The following is a 21,680-nucleotide window of genomic DNA, read 5'->3' on the forward strand; positions in this document are numbered from 1 at the left end:
TTGATTTTCTCGTTATGTTTTTTCTGCGTTACAATATGTGATCTTCACTTCAGAATGAAGTTCATTTAAGGTCTACAGAATACTGCAAAACAGTGGGAAAAGAACATCTATTTTTGCACTAAGTAAAAGCAATGTTTTACATATATTTAAAGAGATTAGCATTACATCTCTGCACGGTAATTGCCATATAAATTCAGAGATACGCTGTCCCTTATAATAGAAAACGCATACCTATATTTTATATGTAATGTTTCTGAAAATGTTCCTTCAACATACTGAAAATGATTCAAAGCTGAAGCTTAGATGGGGAGGGAGTCCAGCTGTGTTCCAAGTGCCGGGAAGGAAGGGGGGGTGGGAGCGGGGGGCATCAACAAGAAACTTTCCCGACAAGCTTTAAAAGTTTTACATTGGGAATGCACTAAACTAAATCTTTGCCTCAGGCAAATGAAAGTCGAGCTATGCTTCTGGCTAAAGGAAATTCTTTCATCCATAGAAAGCAAACAGAAACACCACTGCCAACTACTGAATAACTATTGCACTGTGTATTTTTCCAGAATTTAATTAAAAGAAATTCCTGGGTTAACAGATCATAGAAAACATTTTAAATAAACCAATAATGTATTATCAGTAATGCAAATTGTATAACTGCCTAGACGTATTCAGTTAAGTTATGTTCCCTGTATATTTAGAGTTAAGCCCTTAGGCTGCCTTCACACATTGCAGAATCACTGCGGGCAAGAAATCCTTGGTGTCCAAATCTGCACCTGAATGGTGCGGATTTGGGTGCGTTTTCACTTGCAGAACAGCTGCGGAATTCAATTCTTGCATTGCAATGGATCGCTAAGCTCTGTTATTGACTGCAGCCCCCTTGACGTCCCGTAAATTGGGCGGAGCTGCAGCTGTAAACAGACCGGAGTGAGTAACCAAGCATAGGTGCGGGACACGGCGGGATTGGGAGAAGTGAGTATATGACTATTTCTTATCTTACTGCATGAGGCCTCGGTCAGACGACCGTTTTTTGCGGCGATTTGCGGATCTCATGACGGATGCGCATCCGCAAATCGCGTGACTGAGCTGACGATTCGCTGAAAAATCTGCAGCTAGCAGCGTTTTCGGTGAAACGGGCTCGATCAAAGGAGCGCTGTCTGCCCATTGAAATTCAATGGAGCCGGCAATACAGACGGCTCCATTGAAAGCAATGGGCTGCCGGCGAGAGCGGCATGAATTTTCGGGAAGGGCTTAAAAATATAAGCCCTTCCCTGAAAAACATCCAAAAATGTGTAAAAATAAAAATATATATATACTCACCTTGTCCCTGCAGCCGGAGTTCAGCCGCGGCCGGCCTGCAGTTCTCCTGAACTGCTCTGTGTAGTATTCAGCAGGCGGGGATTTAAAATCCCCGGCTGCTGAATGGGCTGCCTCTGATTGGTCACAGCCCTCACCAATCAGAGACAGCTCCCACTCACCCATTCATGAATTCATGAATGGGTAAGTGCTGCCTCTGATTAGCTGAGCGCAGTGACCAATCAGGGGCAGCTCTCAGCTGTCATTCAATAGCTGAGAGCTGCCCCTGATTGGTCCTTGCGCTGAGCCAATCAGAGGCAGCACTCACTCACCCATTTATGAATTCATGAATGGGTGAGTGAGAGCTGCCTCTGATTGGTGAGGGCTGTGACCAATCAGAGGCAGCCCATTCAGCAGTCAGGGATTTTAAATCCCTGCCTGCTGAATACTACACAGAGCAGTTCAGGAGAACTGCCGGCCGCGGCTGAACTCCGGCTGCAGGGACAAGGTGGGTATATATATTTTTTTTATTTTTACACATTTTTGGATGTTTTTCAGGGAAGGGCTTATATTTTTAAGCCCTTCCCGAAAAATTAATGCCGCGCTCGCCGTTAGCCCATCGCTTTCAATGGAGCCGGCTGTATTGCCGGCTCCATTGAATTCAATGGGCTAACATCGTTCTTCTCTGCCACAGCTGTTACAGCTGTAGCAGAGGAGAATGATCTTTGTAGTATATGTTCTCAATGGGGTCGACACTGCTGCCGCCGGCCCCATTGAGCTCATATATAGAACACAAGGAATCGCAGAACGCAGATAGGCGTGATCTGCGATTCCTCGTGTCCTATAATTTATCAGACATCCGCATAAAAAGCGGCCATGGGACCGATCCCATTGCGAAGCAATGGTTCTATATATGCGCAGATCGCATGCACATCCGCAAATTGCGGCAAAAAAATGGTCGTCTGACCGAGACCTGAGGCTAAGATCAGACAAGCGTGTTTTTTGCGTGGCTATATGCGTGAAAAAAATGTGCCGCTCACATAAGCGGAAAACACGCGAATGGGCAAAGTTTCATATGCGCAGCGCATGAAACTTTGCCCGTTCACTGGAGCAGCTGTACTTGGAGAAGCACAGCTGCTCCACGGAGGTCCCCTCATCACTGAACACTGCCTCAGTAACTCTCATCGACTTCAGTGAGAGTTAAGGAAACAGCATAGTGCAGGTGATTCATATATTTTCATCATCCCAACCACCTCTGGGTATGACATTTAGGGTTGCCGGGGTGGTGGGTGGGGGTCCTAACCTAAGATAAGTGTAGACACCAGGAGTGGGACCCATAACTATCAGACTTTTAAGACATATCTTTTGGATGTATCATACAAGTCTCAGATGGGAATACATTTTGGGTAAATGCACATGGGTGGAAATTCCATGGCGGGATTTTCTGCAGAATTTCTGCCCATGCATGCTGCCATGGGATTGCATTAGATAATGCAATCCTATGTAGACAGTCGTGATTTGTTTACCATGCGAGTTTTCACCTGGACATTTCTGTGTGAGCCTTACAGAGGCCCGCACAGAAACGTCACCTCTGACGTGACGGCTCTGCTCTGCGCATGTGCCAGCTGGGCCACAGCATGCACATAGCAGAGCGCAGGAAACCAGGAAGTGCTGAGCCACCGGGTCACTGCAAGAATTCCCGCAGCGGGATCCGACCCGGCTGTCTGCATGCGGCCTTTATGGATATTGCCTTGTTCATGTGCTGTGTATTATTTCTGTTATGTTTCACATTACAAATCTTTTTTTTTTTTTTCATTATGGCACATGAAGTACCCAGAATCCTTTGCATTCATTTGATTAAATGTGCTTTGGGAGTCTCATCGATGCATGACATGGTTGCATACGGTTTTTAGTTCTTCATTTATAAAAAAGGAGCAATACTTTAATGTAGCAAGTTAGCAATCTCTGAGCTGTTGCTAGGGAATATTCTAATTACGCACACCATTAAGGTTTCCATAGAAAGCAGCAGTTGTGGCATGTAAGGCTTCTCTATTGTCTCTTCAAGTCACATATCATTAGTCCAAAAAGAAGCCTTTACAGCTGAGATGTCACCTCCTGCTTTTTAAGGGAATTCTGTAAAGCTTTAGTAGTATATCTATTGATCTGAGTCCAAGTCGTTCCCTTCTATTTAGTAACTAATTTATGCAAGAAACCCCAAATTGCATCATTTAACCTCCAGCTTATTTCTTAGTAACTAAAACTTATATAAATTAAACCAAACTAATGCTGTGAATTTTAAAAAAATATAAAGCAAATATTCTTGTAATGTATTTTGTGATGTTGAGCATTTGAGTCCCAGTAGTAGTGGCATGTAAAAATGTGCAAATGTAGAGACCTTGAAAACAATATCACACATGTACAGTTATTTCTGTAGGGTGTTGTCCATGGTTAGAAAAAGGGGTTTGTTTGCTTGCTTGTTTCCAATATTGTGTAATATTGCAGGTCAACCCCATTCATTGATCTTAGTTTATGGTTGGTTTAAAGGGGTTATCTCAAAATTGATTTGTATCACCTATCCACAGGTGACCCCCACTGATACCTAAAAGAGGGGTCCTGTGTCCTCCTCACTGTGGCCTCACTTCATCTCCCACAATGAAGAGGAGACTGAATGGAGTGGCAGTCAAAAATATGTGGTGCTGCTCCATTCTTCTTCAATGGGGCGGAGATAAACAATGGCTTGTACTCAGGCATTTCTGTCTGTCCCATTAAAATGAATGGAGCGGAAGCAGGCATGCTTGACCATCGCTCCATTCAGTCTCCGCTTCATTGTAGGGTATGCAGTGAAGAGGAGAAGGGGTTACAGGACTCCTGTTAGGATCGTTGTGGGGTCTCACCACTTAGACTGTGGATAGGTGATAAAAGTAAATTTTGGGATAAACCTTTTAAAGAGAACCTGCCACCAGGTTCATGCTACCCGAACCGTGGGCAGCATGAATCCAAGACAGATATGTACTCTGCGCCCACGGATGTCTAATTCAGAAATGCTGCAACATTTCAGAATAAACATACAGAAGTCTGAGTCCGAAGGGCACTCCAAGTTTAGGGGGTGGGAATACACTGGTTCTTACCAAGCTGGAGCAACTGGAGTGACAGCTCTCCCTCTTGGTGTATAGGGACAGAGCTGTCGTGCTACAGGATGTGGGTAAGAAAGAGGTCAGTGTGGCAGCATCCCATGACTCAGAGCACCCTTCCAAGTCAAACTTCAAAGTATTTCTATTCTGAAATGCCACAACACAGAGATTTAGAAGTACCATCCTTGAAGAATGGCGTATTAAGTTACTGGCATAGACTGCCAGGCGCCACTACACTATTTCCATAGCGTGGCCACTGCCATTCAATTTAAATGATGGCTATGCTTGACAAATAGCGTAGTGACTTGAAGCTATGCTTCATTATCTCAGTATCCGCTAACTTGAGATGCATTAGCAGCGCCACATCTGAACATGAGCGCACTGCACATACCTTCCCCTTGTTCATGCTTCCCATGGTTCGGGCAGCAGAATCCTGGTGACAGGTTCCTTTTAAGAGCAGATTAGCAAAGACAGGAGGCAGAGAGAGGAGTATACGTGAATGTAGGATCAGAATACACAATTTGTATACAGTGTCCTATATCTACACATGCATATTTAGCATAAAAACTTGATTTCTACTCTGTCGTGACACGGCTATGTAATCATTATGGGATTTGTTAGACAATTACACAGACATAATTATTACATGTCTCAAAAAGACTATTCTGAGAACTGGATTGGTTTTATATATGGAGACAGATGAGTGACAACCATGATCAATCTAATTACTGATCTTTCATTGTAACATTTCAGAGTCTGCCTCTTTTATACATACTTGGCAGTTTCCGCTTTTTCACAAATCAGCAAAAAGTGTTCAACAAACACATACAAAATTCCTTTAATCCCACATCAATGGAAACAAATACATTTTATTAACCTTCCGGATCATTAGAAGTGCCAAATAGAAGACAATTAAATTAACCCATAATTGAAAAGATCCTGTGGGAATAGATGCAGCCCAATAAAAATGTATCCCCAGTTGGAAATAAAATGTTCTTGGCACCTAATGCCCTACTAGCTATTTTTGCTCTATTTAATGGTTTCACAACTTTTAAGATGCAGAAAGCTAAATCTGAATCATTGGATGCAGGATTAAATGATTTTTCCGATAAATGTTTTATCTTGGATAAAGTAACCCCTATCCCAACTGAATGATATTGGTCATTTGACTTTTTAATTACAGCTGTTGATTTAAAATGTATTTTTATGCCATGTTTTGCATAAATTAGTGCATATAAATTATCTGCCGCAACATCCTTCTGTGTGGCCTCCCATATTATCCTCTTGCATGCCTCCAATCCATGCTAAACACTCCTGTCCAATCCATGCTAATCCACTATTCCTCCTGTTACACCCCTGTCACTACACTCTATTAATCCCTTCGCTCCATACCTATTGTCCATGGACTCTAGTTCAGGATATTACCAATGGCATACAAGGCCATCCACAACCCATCCCCTCTATACATCTCTGACCTCATATCCTGATACCTCTCCACATGTAGTCTCCAGTCCACAACCTGTCCCCTCCATACATCACTAACCTAATCTCTCAATAGCCCCTCACACATAATCTCCAGACCGCATCTTGTCCCCTTCATACAGCTCTACCTTAATATTCTAATAGCTCCCCACACGTAATTTCTGATCCTTGCAAAACGTTCTTCTCTGCTCCTCTTTGGTCTCTCTGTTCCTCACATAGTTGTCTCCAGAATTTCTCCTGTGCATTGCCTATATTATGGAACTCACTACTCCAACATATAAGACTCTCCACCATCATAGAAAGCTTCAAAAAGAAGCTCAAATCCCACCACTTCAGATAAGCCTATGATCTACGATAGCCCTGCCACAACCACAACATGAACACCTTTAACTCTCATCTGCAGTCTCCTTCCCCTTTACTTGTAGTCTATTAACCCTCATTGCAGGGTCCTCTCTTTTCATTAGATATCTCATTATTATCATAGGCAAGATTACAGTAAAAGGCAACACCTAAATATTGTGAATGGTTGATTTTGTGTTATCTATAGGTGATCATCAAAGCTCACCTCCTCCCCCTCACAACACGCTCCCAGGCAATGGACCTCCTCCTGTCCTTTATGTGAATGCTTCATAAAGCTGTTGTAAAGCATATCTCTAAATGATGTTAGCTGCAGCTCAGTCAAGATGGCAACTCCCTATTGCAATATACAGGCAATAAAATGAAAAAATAAAATAAAATGCCATCAGAAGATAAAAACAGATAAGAAAAAGGGAAAATAAAAATGCTTCACTAGCTAGTTTTAAATAGTAAAAAAAAAATTATATATAATATATATTATATATACACATACGTACATTCCCTTCAAAGCACACAGCACAGATCTGAAATCAAACCAAGACGAAGCCATCTATTCAATAACCATAGAGTGAAAATATTGCTAAATGGAAACCAGCAGAGAAGGAAAAAGACTTAAAATGCACAGGTAACACAACATCTCTGACTCCACTGCAGCTAATACACATTCATAGATGTCTTTTTGTTTGTTAACAATAGATACTTTAAAAAAAATCTATTTTAACACTATATTGAATTCTCCATTTGCCCGAATATTAAGCTGCAGGTTGTACACGAATAAAAAAAAATAAATTGGCGCATTTTTCTTTAACAGTCTCTATAACAATCAATTCAGGAATTTTCCTAGGTCAGTGAGAAAGAAATTATCTTCTCTCACCCAGACTGAAATTACAGTAAATTTGCCATTTAGTACATATAACCCGGTGACTTCTGTATCAATAGAACTTTGGTGCTGCAGTTATAAGCGGCAGAGAAAAAAATAACAATTTCACAACTTGTATCAACAAGCATATATAAAAATCGATAAGAACGGAATTGTCAATTGTTATTTTGTATCCAGGAGCAAATCTTTTGCGCGAGGCGTTTTCGTGCCTTAAAATTCAAATAGTAAAACGTAATAAAAATGCAGTAGATGGCTTGATTCTAAAATATTCTTCATGTGATGCTCATTTTTAAAGGGCTCTGAAAGTTTTCTTGCTGTAGCAACTTTCCGAAAATAAAATGAACTAATTTAGCGACCAACATGGAGAGTCGCATGTGAGAAGAGCTCCCCAGGGGGAATACTAAAATCCGCACAAAATCCTGGCCTTACCAGAAACCGAACATTTAAAAGAACACCAACGGGCTCCTAATCCCTAATTAACAAGCTGGACCGCAGTTGAGGACGATTGCAACCTCCTGACACCCATAATAGGACCGTGGACCGGAGCGGGAAAGAGACGGCGCCAACGCCCTGCCACCTTCCCGCGCTTTGCTTACCGCCTAGCTCACTGACCCATCTTACCGGACGGCTGGACTGGGACTCTCACGATCAGCCTCCTCTTAACAACCACCTGGCGAAGGACCTCTCTGGGACCCGTGGCTGGCTCTGCCACTCTGTTTTCATCGGGCCCCTTCCTTACTGTCTCTGGGCCGCGGCGGCCCACGTCTGACCGGGACTCGGGTGGGGGCGACCCCCCCTACTGAAGCCACTGAACCCACTCCTGAAGGGAGAAACACCCCGCTTCCTCCACTTCTAAAGCCGGACGGCCGCCGTGAGACCTGGGTGGGAGCCGTGGTCCATCTGCCGGCTCTGGCCGCCCTGCCGCCGCTTACCTGCGACTTCCGGCCATTCGTACCGGTCCGGACCTGGTCTTGTGGGCTGAGGATCGCTGTCCACTCCCCGACGAGAGGTACCCGGTCCCAGCTGAACCCGCGGCGGGACTGACTGTTCTCCCTGTCTCTCCTCGGAACCGCCGCCGCCGAACACCTGACTCCTCGGAAGGGAGACACGGATCACCTCTGTGGCTGCGCCGTCGCTTCGGAGCCGCCGCCGAACACCTGACTCCTCAGAAGGGAGACACAGATCACCTCTGCGGCTGTGCCCCCGCTGGGGGGTCTGACGGAGGTCGCAGCCTCCCTGTCCCTCCGTTCTGCAACCCCCTGCCGCCACTTGGCCGTGATGCCCAGCACCCCACAGCACACTGACCGCACTCCAGCTGTTCACCTCCGGATCGCCCAGCTGCCACAGGATCGCGGCACCCGACATCTCTGGAGGCGCTGCGTCTGAAGAAGCCTCCTCCTCAAACCCGGCCCTGCGGAGCAGGCAACAAACTGTAAGTCGTCTATCAGGGCTGGGGGACAACACCCTGGACTGACAACACAGACCCCCACAACCACAAACTTTAGCCAAATAGCTGATAACAAGGCCACTTTATCTCCTGGGATAGCCAAGGGGCTGACTACCCCAAGGTATACCTATAAAGGGACTGAGCTGGGCCGGATCAACAAATAAGGGGCCCCACAGTAGGCACCGACCTACCTCCGACCTTAAATTGTTTCAGCGAAGGCGGTCTGCTGTGCCCTACGGCCGACAGGCCACCGCGTTTGATTGGCGTGGCCTCTCGCCCCCTCTACCGCGATTAGTTCAAGGCCAAAGATAATTCGGTGCAACCATAGTCCGGATTGTCGGACCCTCGCTTCCTAACAGTTATTGTAACAATACCAATATACGGACCTTTGTTCCTTATTATCCAGAGCTGACGGGAGCCACATTAAGTCCCTGGAGCTACTAATCTATCCTTTTACAAGTAAAAAATATCGACGCCGTCTACACCACGTTGCTAACCTCCATAACACGCTACGCTAACCTAACGAATTCTATCATGAGTACACGCGCTAAAAGCGGCACCGCCGCGGAAAAGCTAAAAGAATTCTCCCGCATTGAAACCTCTGATCACACCCCGCGAGCAATGCGACCCATTCAGATGAAAGACCCTGAAGATGAAACTGGGCAAACCTCAGAACCCAGCATGCATCAACTTCTAGATGCAATTAATACTTGCAAATCCTCTCTCACCAACAAAATAGAGGAGATAAAATCTGACGTCTCCTTGTTAAGACAAGACTTGCATAACATGCGTGGCAGAATGCAGGAAATGGATGACCGCGTTTCCAACGCAGAAGACTCCCTGCGCCCACTTACCACGGCGGTTAAAAAAGCAACAAGGGCAATAGAGTATTGCCAATCCAAAACAGATGACTTAGAAAATCACTCGAGCCGTAATAACCTACGCATAATAGGCCTACCCGAAAAATCAGAGGGCTCCCACCCGGAAACATTCGCTGAGACTTGGCTGAAATCGTTATTGGAAGAGGAAGCTTTTTCTATCCACTTTACAGTGGAAAGAGCCCATCGAGTCCCTGCAAAACCGCCACAATCAGGAGCCCCCTCGCGCCCATTCCTAGTAAGGATCCTAAACTGCAGGGACCGAGACGCCGCATTACGTCAAGCCAGACTAAAAGGCCCATTAAAATACAACAATGCAGCGATCTCCATATTCCCCGATTTCTCTGCTGAACTACAAAAGCAAAGAGCCACCTTTACAGAAGTGAAACGAAAATTTAAAGAAAGAAATATTCTCTACTCAATGGCATATCCAGCTCGCCTACGAATAGTGGCCCAAGGAAAGGCGATCTTCCTCCAATTTCCCACTGAGGCCCTGGAGTGGCTGGACATGCATCCCGTAACACCAAAGGATGACTGATCCCACCACATCTGTAGCAGAACTTTGAGCTTTGTTATGACCTAAGTTCTCAGCACCCCCTTGATCCATAAACGGTGTGCAGTACGGCCGCGGCACCTTTAAATTATTACTGGAACCCGGCGGCTGACCTCAAACCTCTAAAGGCCATCAAGAGACTTCCCCCCAACAATATAACATCTGCTACTTCTAGCTAGATTGTAGCTAAATTGTTTCTCTTTCTTTTCCTGCTTTCTTTTCTTCCCTTTTCTCTTTCCATTTCTTTCTATTTTGTTGCTCTTTGACATCTACGCCGTAATTTAAGTAATGTCAGAGATTAATGGTTCAAATGTTTGTAATCTGTTCTCCATTAATGTCTTTTACAAACCTGCGCTGACACAACCTCTTCCTTCACACCCATCAATACCCTCCCCCTCAACCCCCCCACCTCACCCCATGGACACGGACACAATAGCTAAATCCCATATCCACATAGGTAGTAATGTCCCTAAAATGTCTTAGCTGGAATGTTCGGGGACTCGGCGCAGCACTCAAGCGAAGGACAGTATTCTCATACATCAAACAAATAAACCCACATATCATTAGTTTGCAAGAGACCCATCTTATTAGGGACAAGGCTGATACCCTTTCAAAGCCATGGATCCAGTGGACTGCCCACTCCTTTCACACCTCCTCCTCCAGAGGTGTCTCCGTGCTTATTCACAAGTCGCTGCGCTGGAACCCTATCACTACCCGTAGGGACTCCGAAGGAAGATTTATATTTGTATATGGAGAAATAGACTCCAAACCCTATGTCATCCTATCCATCTACAATCCACCTCACAACAATCTTCATCTTCTGCAGACTGCCATAACATTTGCACACCAGTATCCATTGGCAGGAGTGATCTGCTTAGGCGACTTTAATATGGTAATGGACCCCACTAAAGACAAATTCCATGTACCCCTTAACGCCACTCCCACCTTAAACTCCCCTTTGAGACAGCTAATCGAAAGCGTTGGATGGGTCGATCTCTGGCGACTTCATCACCCCGAAACGCGGAAATATACCTGTTATTCACTGGGTCATAACGTGTTGACGAGAATTGATTACATATTCAGTTCCATAGAACTGGCAGTATATCTCTGGAACATAACACATTGCCCGAGAGGCATATCTGACCACAGTCCTATACTGCTAACCCTAAAATTTCCTCAACATAATATAAGGCCCACTTGGAAACTTCACCCATTCTGGCTCAAGCTCATTGGATCAGACGATCAAACGCCCTTCCACATTTCCCTATTCCTAGATGCCCACAATGACAACACCCATCCTGCCTTGAAGTGGGACACTCTTAAGGCCTATATTAGAGGGTGCCTTAAGTCTGCCATTTCACATATCAAAAAATCAACATCCCAGGCTGACAAAGAGATAGAAAATCAGACCCTAGAAGCCGAGAAAATGTATATATCTGCCCCCACAGACGCCAATAAAACAGCCTGGCTCAGTCTATCTCGTCTTCATAGACACCAAATACACACCAAAGCCAAACGCAAATTATTCTTTGCTAAGCAGCACTACTTTGAATTAGGAAACCAATCCAGTCATTTACTCGCCAATCTTATTTAGCGTGAAAACCATGCTAATACGATCCTTAAGATTAAGAATCAGCGTGGAATAGAGTTAACCGATGCTCCGTCTATCACAAACTGCTTCATGGAATTCTACGCCAATCTATACAGTTCTTCCTCTCAAAACACGGTGGTGGATACTCTAGACTATTTAAACGACTTAAATTTCCCAACCCTCTCCGAGGAGCAAGTCGACCTCCTGGAGGGTCCCATCACTCTGGAGGAGATCCAACTAACAATCCAAGATATGGCGCTCAATAAATCACCAGGTCCCGACGGTCTTCCTATAGAGACATACCGTAAATACTGTGAACAACTAGCCCCACAACTCCTTGAGACGCTAAGCCAAGCCCAAATAGACAAAACACTCCCACCTTCATTCTATAAAGCCTCCATAGTAGTGATTCTAAAACCTGGGAAGGACCCTACAGATTGCGGCTCTTATCGGCCAATATCACTGGTAAACGCAGACTACAAGATCCTAACTAAAATCCTGGCCACCAGACTGAATCAGGTGATTTTGTCCATTATACACCCTGACCAGACGGGCTTCCAACTAGGTAAACAATATAATATGCCATGGGCTCTGGTTTCACTCGACATGGCAAAAGCTTTTGATTCCTTGGAGTGGGCTTTTCTAGAAGCCTGTCTGGTCTGTTTTGGGTTCGGACCTAAATTTTTACAATGGGTCAAAATCATATACAAGTCCCCGAGTGCAAATGTAATTGTAAATGGCATCCCATCAACGGAATTTCAATTGGCAAGAGGCACCCGACAGGGATGCCCTTTATCCCAGGCCTTATTTGCTATACCCATTGAGGCACTGGCAATCCGGCTGAGAAGCGCCCCCAACGTGACCGGTATTAAATGGGCAGACCTTGAAAGCAAACTGGGACTATATGCAGATGACACAATTCTATTCCTATCGAACCCATTAAACTCCTTTTCCCAAGCTATGTCACACATAGATAGATTCTCCTACTTCTCCGGGTTATATGTCAACTGGTCCAAATCAACAATCCTCTATACAGAAACTGACCCAAAAAACGACCCCTGTGTCACAAGATATGGACTAAAACCAGTTTCAGCATTCAAATACCTGGGGATGGTTATGTCATACGACCGCAACAATGCAATAGCAGATAATATAAACCCATTATTAGAGAACATAAAACATAAACTGAAGCGATGGGCCAAGCTGCCACTCTCCGTAGCTGGGCGCATAAACCTCATCAAAATGGCCATCCAACCCAAATGCCTGTATATACTACAACACATGCCAGTGAGCGTCCCTAAACACATCTTTAAGTCTTTAAACTCTCTAATCATAACATTTATATGGAACTCCTCCTGTTCCAAATTGAGCAAATCAATTTTACAAAGACCCAAAGAACAAGCCGGAATGGCCCTCCCAGACCTCCGGCTCTACTACCTGGCAGGGCAACTGAGAAATATCCGAGCCTGGGTCTTAGACAAAGAATTGCCTATAGCAGATAAACAACTTGCAAAACAAGTAACAGGAAACAGCCTTTTGAGCTTTTTAGAATTCCCGGAATGCACCAAATCTATCGACCTAATCCCGCTCCACAAATTAGCTCTCAGCGTGTGGAAGGAGGTAAAGACACTGCAGAGATACCAGGATGTGGTGCCAGAACTCCCCCTTTGGAACAACCCCGGTCTCACCGCACTACAGTCAGTTCCAGACCCACAGTACTGGACCGCCCAGGGGGTGCACACACTAAAAGATATATACACAGACGAAAAACTCCCAACATTCACGCAATTGCATGAGAGGCTGCAGGCCCCATACCTTCAACTATTCAGATTTTTCCAATTAAGACACGCACTGAACTCTCAATTTCCACCCGCCTCAACTCGTATATCTAAATTTCCCACAATAGGCGTCCTCAAATCCCCATGAACCAAAGGCCTAATATCGGCCCTATATACACACCTCCTTTTAGCTAAAATAGATCTCAATCCACTCCCTACATATGACAAATGGAAACTTGCCATCCCATCCCTCACACCTGAGGAGTGGCAAGACATCTCTGAATCCCACCTGTCAGTCTCACCGGCCGTAAACAATAAATTAATTCAACTATACATCATACATCAAGCCTACCTTGCTCCCAACCGTCTACATAAAATGCATAATACCTCCTCAGATTCCTGCCAGAGATGCCGCCAACTGAAGGTGGACTTCTGGCACTTAATTTGGGAATGCCCTCTTGTCAATGAGTTTTGGTCAAAAGTGATGGACCTTATAAACTTACTTTTACGGCCCCCACTATCCATCGACTTGGACCCTAAGGTGGCGCTGTTTGGCCTGCTGGAGGAGGAGGTGTGGCCATACTACACTCGCGTCTTCCTTGAAAAGACGCTATTTTTGGCCCGTAAAGTGATAGCCATAAAATGGATGGTGACAGAACCCCCTTCAGTCCCACACTGGATCCAAACTGTAAATACTGTGGCCTCATATGAAAAAATTATATACCAAAATAGAGGCTGCTCGACCAAATTCCAAAAAATATGGGGGGCTTGGATGGACACCCACTCTACTCTGCTCATGGAATGAACCTTAAGCCTAATCTACAACACCCCCTTCCTTCCCCTCCCCACCCTCTGGCACTCCCCCCCCCCCCCCCCCGCCCCACTGACAAGCGCTTGAAAACTTGTAACTTTCTCCCACCAGGATTAAGAATAAGGAAGAACAGCACTGCATTGTTTTAAAAGTTCAAAAGTTTATTGTTGTAAATGTTTAACCAGTAACTCAAGAAATACAGCAACAAAAAAATTTGTGTTAACCTAACCATAACTATGATCATATCTACATTGCTATGGATCTAACGAATCTCTCTTTATTTCTATTTTGTATTTCACAAATTGACTATCAAAAAACAAAACGAATTTTTAAAAAAATGAACTAATTTCTTAAGGTGGCTTTACACAGGACAACTATTAGGCCGCTTTCACAAGGGCTACAAAATCGCACGATTTTCTCGCACTGCGACAGTGCTACAAATCACGTGTATGTGAAGCCCGTGCTTTACTATGAGCAATGTTTTGTATGATGCTACATTGCGAGAATACAAAATCGCGGCATGCTCTATACAGCCATGATTTGTGAGGTTTTGTAGCCCATGTTTCCATATGGACATTTCCTATGTGCTGCATTGCATTGAAATGCGGTTTTCATGCGGTGTGTGCAACCTTTACAGTAGGAAATCCTACTGTGTCCCCGAAAATAAGCCCAATCTGCCTTAAAAAAAACTAAAAAAAAAACAATACATCACTTAAGATGTGCTGTCCAGCTCCACCGTACGTCTCCTCTACAGCTCCAGCAGACTTGCTTGTAGTTTTTCCCCAGCTCTCCCTGGTCAGGGGTTCAAAATCCCCTTCTCCAGGAAGTGCTGGTTCTGATTGTTCTTTGAATGTCATAGTTCAGCCAGTCAGAGCCAGCACGCAATATACCAATCATAGCCGTGGCAAGTGTTCAATCAAAAACTGCTCACATATTTATGTGTGTTCAGTAGATTCAACAACCAATAAGTATTAGAGATGAGCGAGCACCAAAATTCTCTGGTCCTCATTACTCGAGCCGAGCTTTTTGTAATACTTGAGAGCTCGTTTGGAGTAACAAACCCCATTGAAGTCAATAGGAGACTCAAGCATTTTTCAATGCTCTGCAGCTGCTGGTGGTGGCTCCATTGAAAACAATGGTCTGCCGACACCCCTGAATTGTTTTTCATAGAAGGGCCTTACATATAAGCCCTTTCCTGAAAAACAATAATTTTAGTGTAAAAAAATTACCCTCCGCTGCAGCCGTGTCCCCCGCAGGGATGCAGATCCAACACACCTGCTGCATGCAGCAGATATTTCCTTTATCTGTGCTAGTAAAAAGAATTCCCTGCTGCTACACCTGCCACATCTGTGACAGATGTAGCAGAGGAATTCTTCAATTCCCTACCGCAGCTGTCACACATGACAGCTGTGGTAGAGGATCCTGCTGTCGGCTCCCTGTCATTGGATTTCAAGAAAGGGATTTAAATATAAGCCCTTCCCTGAAAAAACAGTAAAAGTAGTATAAAAAACAAAAAAAATACACTCACCTCCCTTCAGCTGTGTCTTCTCTTCGCTGTCCCCGGCTCTGTAGTCCTGATTTATCCGCAGCAGGGATTTAAAATCCCCGCCTGCTGAAAGAGCTGATTGTGATTGGCTGAGGCGCTCAGCCAATCACAGGCAGCTCTTGTCTGTCATTCATTCGGTGAGAGCTGCCTGTGATTGGCTGAGCGCCTCAGCCAATCACAATCAGCTCTTTCAGCAGCCGGGGATTTTAAATCCCCGGCTGCTGATAGATCAGCACTAAAGAGCCAGGCACAGCGCAGAGAAGACACGGCTGAGCCCCGGCAACTGAAGGGAGGTGAATATGTTTTTTTTTCCCTTGTTTTTTACACTACTTTTACTGGTTTTTCAGGGAAGGGCTTATATTTAAAGCCCTTCCCTGAAATCCAATGACAGGGAGCGGGCAGCAGGATCCTCTACGGCTGCTGTTATGTGTGACAGCTGCTGTAGGGAATTGAAGTATTCCTCTGCTGCATCTGTTATAGATGTGGCAGGTGCAGCAGCAGGGAATTGTTTTTACTAGCGGGGATGAAGGAAACATCTGCTGCATGTGGTAGATGTGCTCTGCATCCCCGCAGAAGACATGGCAGTGGCGGAGAGGTAGGTTTTTTCTTTTTATTTATTTATTTTTTTTACACTAAAGTTATTGTTTTTCAGGGAAGGGCTTATATGTAAAGCCCTTCCATGAAAAACAATTCAGGGGTGCCGGCAGACCATTGTTTTCAATGGAGCCGCTAGCAGCAGCCGCGGCTCCATTGAAAACAATTTAGTGTGTGTCCTGTTCATCCACACTATATAACAAGACTGTACTCGTTTGGCACTGTCTATTTTTTGCTAAAGTGTTTGCAAAATACTATAAACATGTGGGGAGGAGAGGGTGAAATTTTCTTAAGCAACGAGTACTGTCGAGTATGCTAATGCTCGAACGAGCATCAAGCTCAGACCAGCATGCTCGCTCATCTCTAATAAGCATGCATTGTGGGGGGTCAAAATTTCAAATACAAAACTCATACTTCCCAACTAGTCAACGAACAATAATTCAGAATGTGTAAATGGTCCCCAAAATTAGTTCAATAACTGCGAAATTGAAAAGTGAATAACAATCACTCTGTGTAAAAGTACAAACATTAATTTGTATGCTTTAGCGACTATTTCAAGTGACTATTCAGACCACAGTAGCCCAGTGTAAAGCCAGTCTTAGCAATATTGGAGCCAGGGGAGCACACACATTTCATAAGGTGCCATCAAAAGTTCAGAATGGGCTCTACTCCCCACTAAGAGGTCCAACAACTGTATTACATCTTTCCTGAGGGGCAAACCAACTTTTCAGCAACTTATGTTCATTTACTAATTTGTATTAGTTTAATCAATTCTGTAATATGCTTGCATTAACTTGTTGTTGCTTTACCACTGTAAATCATGTTTGAAGTGGCTGCAATTACGGGTCTCCCTTCCAGCTTCTTTGCAATCCACTTTCTGTCATTAGATGCAGAGCTTCTGTAGTAAAAAGGACGCATGGGGTGTTTTCATATGCAACAGGGGGAGGGGCTATCTTTACAGGCAGCGCAGGCTGCCTCCCTACTGATTGGACCAGAGACAGTGCAGTGCAGCATGGCAAATAAAAGCAAGGAAGTCAGGACAGGGAACTACTGACAAAATGCTAGGCTTGGTGCATGCCCCCTCCCTCATAATGGATTGCAAACAGCAGAACAACAAAAGAACTCTTCAAAATACTTACAGAAATTAAATAGGGTGCAAGCATCAGACAGTGAAAGAATAAGGAGAACCCATGATATTTTAGATTCTTGTTGAAAACTTAGGTATGCTTCAATGTAAATGTTCAACATTTCAAGTTTAGGTCTACAACTCTGAACTTATTATATTTATAGTCCAAGTTAGTATAGTGGAGTTCTGTTTTTCTTCTTTTATTTCACAGGATAACCCTTTAAACTATGTAATTTGTTGAGGTCTGACCTCAATGGATGATAAGAATGGGAGTTCCTAAGGTCCTCAACTGAATGGTCACACATTCACACAGCCACTCCATTTAATTCAGTGGGACTGCAGCCCTATTGAAATGAATGGAGTGGTGATATCAGATGCCTGACCATTGCTACATTCAGTCGTAGATCTTGGATCGGTAAGGGTACCAGCGTTGAACCATGACCTCTTTAATTCTATCTATGCAGCTACCACTTGGGGGAGCTAATTGCAAAATGGATTCATAAAACTAGTATAGAAATCAATGGGAGCTGTATTAGCCTATACTCAATTATTTCCCACTATTAACATCTGCAGGGAGCCATGACAAGCATGAAAGGAGTTCAGTGCCGAACATTTCCAACAATGATGTGCATATTAGTCATATTTGCCACCTCTATGTTATATGCGCCACTCGTTTGGGCAGAATGTCAAATTCATGAAACTATTATGCTACTATATTCCTCATATGTGAATGTTCTGGGAAAAAATGGACTGTGGGGAGAAAAATACAACACCAGCTTCAATCTTGCATTGTTTTCATACCATGCAATATTCCTAAACTAGTATATATGGTGCACTGAGGGAGTAACTGCCGCACCACTCAGTGCGCCAGTATTATATTATATATCTCCCTCACCTCATCTTGTGATCTGGTAAGAATCTGTTTGCCAACTATATATTGGCTCTTAATAGGGTAGTTTTTCTGTCTCCCATTCACCCCAATGCCCTTCTCTAACCCCTTTCAGCACTTCCTGGCAATGCCCCGCCCCTAATATATAAGAGATCACATATTTATGTGGAATGAAATTTAAATTCTAGTTCATTATAAATAATTCTATCATATGTTAGATCAATGAATTGTGCGCAGATACTAATTACTGTAGAGGGCAATCCACTCATTCCCAAAGATATGATTACAGACTCATTCATATATTGATTGCACATTTCACCGACCTATTATGAATCCAATCACAATAAAGAAAAACTAAGTCTTATATTCTCATAATTATGCATAAAATGTCCCATATTATAACTTTATGTTAAAGATTTACTGTTAATTATCATCATATGTAAAACAGATGTTCCCATGACAACACATTTCTCCATCAATGACCAGATTACAAAAGACCTCAGGGTAATTACATTAATTAGTAACTTTAGATTACCAAATGAGAGAAAGGAGTTGGAAGGTAAATTTATGCAGAAAGTTTAGCACTCTGCCCTTTGACCTAATCAGGGAATAACGTTTTAAGTGTGATTATCAATTCAACTGAAGGAGGGGACACCAGTTCTTTCTGTGGCTACAGAGGGGACACTAGTTATTTATGTTACATAAGGAAGGGGGGCATGATATCTTTCCAGAGGGAAAGAATAGAAAGGGGGTGTGGGGGGCATGATGGAAACCTTTATATACATTGCAGGATTAGAGAAAAGGAAGAAGGGACATTATATAAACCTTTAAATATTGTATATTACAGGAAGAAGAAGGGAAAAGGGGACATGATGGAAACATTTATATGTGTTACAGGAGGAGAGAAGGGAAAGGGGGATATGATAGAGACTAGAGATGAGCGAGCATACTCTTCCGAGCTTGATGCTCATTCGAGTATTAGGATGCTCGAGATGCTCGTTACTCGAGATGAGCACCACGTGGTACTCGTCTCGATTAACCGAGCACTGACCATTGAATTCAATGGAGCCGGCAATACAGCCGGCTCCATTGAAAGCAATGAGCTGCCAGCGATCTCAGGATGAATTTCCGGGAAGGGCTTAAAAATATAAAATAATTGGTCCCTGCACTGAGCCAATCAGAGGCAGCACTCATTCACCCATTCATGAATTCATGAATGGGTGAGTGAGAGCTGCCTCTGATTGGTGAGGCTGTGACCAATCAGAGACAGCTCATTCAGCAGGCGGGGATTTTAAATCCCCGGCTGCTGAATACTACTCACAGCAGTTCAGGAGAACTGCCGGACGGCCGCGGCTGAACTCCGTCTGCCGGGACAAGGTGAGTATATTTTTTTTTTATTTTTACACAGTTTTGGATAATTTTCAGGTAAGGGCTTATATTTTTAAGCCCTTCCCGAAAATTCATCCCGCGCTCGCCGGGAGCCCATTGCTTTCAATGGAGCCGGCTGTATCGCCGGTTCCATTGAATTCAATGGGCTAACATCGTTCTTCTCTGCCACAGCTGTTACAGCTGTGGCAGAGGAGAATGATCTTTATGCTGACAGTGCAGGGGGGGGGGGCTCACTCTTGCCACTATTGTGGCTTAATAGTGAGACCTCGGAGCCTGAAATGCAGCCCTGCATGTTGCTCCTCACCTGCCCTATCCATTTCTGTGTGTTTTACATGACTTTGGTGATTTGCTAAGATTTTCACAAATGAAAACCTTAGTGGAGCACCAGTCATATACAAAAATGCTCGAGTCGCCCATTGACTTCAATGGGGTTCTTTACTCGAAACGAATTCTCGAGCATCACTGAAAGTTCGACTCGAGTAACGAGCACTCGAGCATTTTGGTGCTCGCTCATCTCTAATGGAGACCTATATATATGTTACAGGAGGAAGAAAGGAGAGGGTGACATGATGAAAACTTTTATTCATGTTGCAGGAGGAAGAAGGTAGAGGGAGACATCATAGAAACCTTTATATATGTTAGAGGGGGTGAGAAGGGAGAGGGGGGACATGATGGAAACCTTTATATATGTTATAGGAGGAGAGAAGTGAGAAGGGGCATGATGAAAACCTTGGTATATGTTACAGGAGGAAGAAAGAAGAGGGGGACATGATGGCAACATTTGTACATGTTGCAGGAGGAAGAAGGGAGAGGTGGGACATGATGGAAACCTTTAAATATATTACAGGAGGAGAGAAGGTAGAGGGGGGACATGATGGAAACCGTTATGAATGTTTAGGAGGAGAGAAGGGAGAGGGTGGATATGATGGAGATCTTTATATATGTTATAGAAGAGAGAAGGGAGAAGAGGGACATGATGAATTCATGAATGGGTGAGTGAGTGCTGCCTTTGATTGGCTCAGGGGCAGCTCGCAGCTGAATGACATTCAGCTGAGAGCTGCCCCTGAGCCAATCAGAGGCAGCACTCACTCACCCATTCATGAATTCCTGAATGGGTGTGAGTGAGACCTGCCTCTGATTGGCTCAGCGCTGAGCCAATCAGGGGCAGGTCTCACTCACACCCCCTTCACACCGACTGCAGGACGGCCGCGCTGAACTCCGTCTGCCGGGACAAGGCGAGTATATATATTTTTTTATTTTTACACATTTCTGGATGAATTGCAGGGAAGGGCTTATATATTTAAGCCCTTCCCGACAATTCATCCCGCGATCGCCGGCAGCCCATTGCTTTCTATGGAGCCGGCTGTATTGCCGGCTCCATTGAATTCAATGGTCAGTGCTCGTTTAATCGAGACGAGTACCGCGTGGTGCTCGTCTCGAGTAACGAGCATCTCGAGCACCCTGATACTCGAACGAGCATCCAGCTCGGTCGAGTATGCTCGCTCATCTCTAATCAGAAGCAATGTTAGAAAATATTATATGACTGATGCTAATTTCACACAGCTGAGCGCGATATCGAGGCGACTTTCAAAAACGCCTCCCATGACTTCAGTACCATTGCAATCTTCTGGAGGATGCAATGGTACTTTAACATTAGAAAGTCCCAGCCTCTTTCTCCTGAAAAAAATCTCAGGAAAATTGCGCTACAAAGTCACGTGAAAAAATCACGAACAAAGTGATATCACTGCAAGAAAACGCAGCAGTAACGCAGAAAAGTTGTGGGAACATAGCTGCAATATCGCTGCGATTTTCTCCTGGTCATATTGCTGTCACCCATGTGAAAAAGACCTAAAGCCTAATTAAGTCCAGCTGTCTTCTTTTCCTGCATTTTGCGCAGTGGTACACCCTTCCTCTTGTCACACCTGTGATTCACATAGACTTCTA

At 44.2% G+C, this 21,680-nt stretch overlaps 1 protein-coding gene across 1 annotated transcript in view; it reads left to right on the forward strand.

Moving 5' to 3' along the window:
* The window catches only part of CSMD3 (CUB and Sushi multiple domains 3), a 909,686-nt gene that overhangs the window by 825,583 nt on the left and 62,423 nt on the right, over positions 1-21,680 (forward strand). The gene's annotated exons all lie outside the window — the stretch shown is intronic.

The sequence above is a fragment of the Eleutherodactylus coqui genome, chromosome 9 (assembly GCF_035609145.1).
Source record: "Eleutherodactylus coqui strain aEleCoq1 chromosome 9, aEleCoq1.hap1, whole genome shotgun sequence".
Taxonomy (NCBI): Eukaryota; Metazoa; Chordata; class Amphibia; order Anura; family Eleutherodactylidae; genus Eleutherodactylus; species Eleutherodactylus coqui.